General features: G+C 45.3%; 1 pseudogene; it reads left to right on the top strand.

Annotated features, from left to right (window-relative positions):
• The first annotated feature begins 1,206 nt into the window (after window positions 1-1,206).
• Window positions 1,207-2,537, top strand: LOC143651360 (acetoacetyl-CoA synthetase pseudogene; annotated as a pseudogene).
• Window positions 2,538-2,946: the final 409 nt, after the last annotated feature.

The raw sequence follows: 2,946 nt of genomic DNA, 5'->3' as shown, positions 1-2,946 counted from the left end.
TTATCCTTCACATGATCAGATGAAGGGGCAGATGGGAGGGTTTAGGAGAATAAATGAGCATGTCACATGGTTCACTAAATTCAGTGAAAAATGAGGACAACCCAGGAAATAGAAGGTTGCAGTGTGGGTGATAAAGGAGAATCAGCCAACCTGTCCCTGACAAACTAAGGAATTAGAGGTTCTATATGGGGAAGGGGTTGTGAGTGCCAACATCCAAGGAAGAATCTGGGGTAATGTCTGTGGCTTTCCTGATATTGAGACACGGTACTTAACTGAGGAGGCCTGGGGGAAGGAGAGGGGTAGAAAGAGAGGGGACTGAGGATTTAAAGGGGCATCAAGAGTAAGATCTGGGATGGTGAGAGGGTGTGGACAGTCAGTACTTAAGAATGTAGGGGAGAAGCCAATGGGAGGTGGGACAAGAGGCTGAGGGAATTTCAGGCAGAGATGAGTGCCATTTTGGTTTTCTTGCTGCTAAAGAAAGAGGAGCACCTTCCACTTTCTGTCCTCTTGCCATAGTCCTTTTTTACCTGCTTTCTGCCTGCACTGGGTACTTCTTTTTTGATCTAAGTCATTCATTTTCTCAGTTCAGGATTATACTGTTTCATTTCTGCTGAGAACTCCCCCTTTTTTATGTGATTCTCATGGGTTATTATTATCAAAAATGACCATAAATTTTGTCAGTGGGGGTTCTAATTAGAAATTCAGAGCCTCAGGTCCAATTCCAGATCCCTGAGTTGGAATCCTCATTGTAACCCCACCCCAAAGGACCTGTGTGATCACTAGAGATACCCTGTGGAGACTGGTTGTGGATTGTTTATAACATGTCAGTCTAGTTGGCTTCCAACCCACAGGCCCAGGATCTTCCTGCTTTGTGTTCCATGCTTTCACTTCAAGGGAGTAGAAGTGAACTTGGGGCTTCCTATGGAAAATGGCCATTATTAATCCCTGGCATCAGAAAATCCATGAAAATGGCTGAAGGATATTCTTAATAAAAATAAGATCATTGGATCCTTATCCCTACAATAATTGAGATGAGAGAAAAGCTACAATAATGGATTATTACTTACAATCAAACTGATATTAAACTGGGGCTCAGGACAGGGTGCACATAATGTCCTGCCAGGGCAGCAAGTCATCCTCATTCCATGCTCACTGCTGAGTCACCCCTGCTCACACTGTGTGCACCACAGCCAAGTCCAAAGAACCATGGGCCAGGTACAAGGAAGTCATGGAACCCAGGTGATGTGGGTGCCTGGCAGCAGGAAGCACACACAGAAAAATTGCTTACTAGCAGTGGTCAGTGCTGCCAGCAGCCAGGCACTTGGAAATTATATTGACTTGTGCCATTGGTCAGTGGAGTCCTATTCAGACTACTGGGCAGAGTTCTAGAAATTCAGCAGCATTGTCTTCTCATGCATGTATGCTGAGGTTGTGGACACATCAAAAGGGATCATGGATGTGCCTGACTGTTTTAAAGGCAGTCACCTAAATTATCCTGGAAACCTATTGCAACACAAGGAGAATGTCCAGGTCTCCTTTTCTGTTGCATGGGAAGACAAAGAGGAAATCATAAAGGTGACTCTTGAAGAGTTGAGGCAATGAGTGTCCCACTTTGCTGCAACAATGAGGAAAATGGACATGAAGATATGAAATTGGGTAGTTGGTTATTTGCCCAAATGGGCACATGCTGTGAAAAACATGTCAGTATTGATGCCATTTGGACCTCCACCTCCCCAGACTTTGGTGTTAAATGTCTTCTGGTTTTCACAAAATAAGATGAAGCTTATCATCTCTGTGGAGGCCATGGTGAACAATGCAATGTACACAGCTATATGGAAAAGCTCAGGAGGTTGAGAAGGGATTGTCAGACTTGAAAATGTAGGTAGTGTTACCTTATATCACCACAAAGGAGAACATAGACATTTCCAAGATTCCAAAGATCACTTTCTGACTTCCTTTTTTGAAAGCAGGACAGGATAGCAAGCCCCCCACCCAGAGTTTGAGAAGCTGCTTTTCAACTATTCTCTCTTTAATGTATTTCATTGTGAAAAAATGGGCACTCCCAAGTGCCTGGTACATTAAACCAGGGCAACCTCCTCAAGCACCTGATGGAGCATGTGCTTCATGACAACATGACCTGCAGTGACATCATCCTGCAGTACACTGCAATTGACTGTGTATGGGGTGGAATTGGCTGGTAACTGTGCTGGCCACAGGTACATCCTTGGTCTTGTATGATGGCCCCCGCATGATTCCCACACCCATTGTGCTTTGGGACTTGATCAATGGGTAGGCATCACCATTCTAGAGAGCAGGGCCAAGTGGCTATCTGTGCTGGAAGAGAAGGACATGAAGCCAGTGGAAACTTGCAGTCTCCAGGTCCTTCTCATAATTCTGTCCATTGGCTTGCTGCTGAATACTTAAATCTACAAATATGTCTAAGATACATCAATACCAGCATCCTTCTGGGCTCCATCTCATGTGACACTGACCTCATCTCATGCTTCATGGGCCAGAATTCTTCTGTTCATGCATAGAACTTGGGCATGGTGGAGGAAGCCTGGAACAAGGAAGGAAACTTAGTCTGGAGGCAGAGGGGTGAGTGGACATGCACCAAGCTGATTTGCTACCAGCCCACACACTTCTGAAATGAAAAGAATGTGGAAAAGTGCAGAACAGCATAGCTTGCCAATTTCCCTTGTGTCTGGGTGCACAAGGATTACTATAGGATCAACCTCAATACTGGGGGCCATCATCATGCTTGATACAGTGACAGCACACTCAACCTCAAACCAGTGTGAGTTGGCAGCTCAGATGCTCAGGCATCTACAACATTGTGGAAGCCTTCAAGAAGTGATGGACAGCCTGTATGGGCTACAGGACAGCAAGGACCAGCGGAGCATATAGTCCTCTTCCTGGAAATGGCACAGTCCTGCCCAATTGAAG

The sequence above is a fragment of the Tamandua tetradactyla genome, chromosome 12 (assembly GCF_023851605.1).
Source record: "Tamandua tetradactyla isolate mTamTet1 chromosome 12, mTamTet1.pri, whole genome shotgun sequence".
Lineage (NCBI taxonomy): Eukaryota > Metazoa > Chordata > Mammalia > Pilosa > Myrmecophagidae > Tamandua > Tamandua tetradactyla.
The sequence above is the reverse complement of the archived record's forward strand: the minus strand, read 5'-3'. Positions and strand labels throughout refer to the sequence as shown.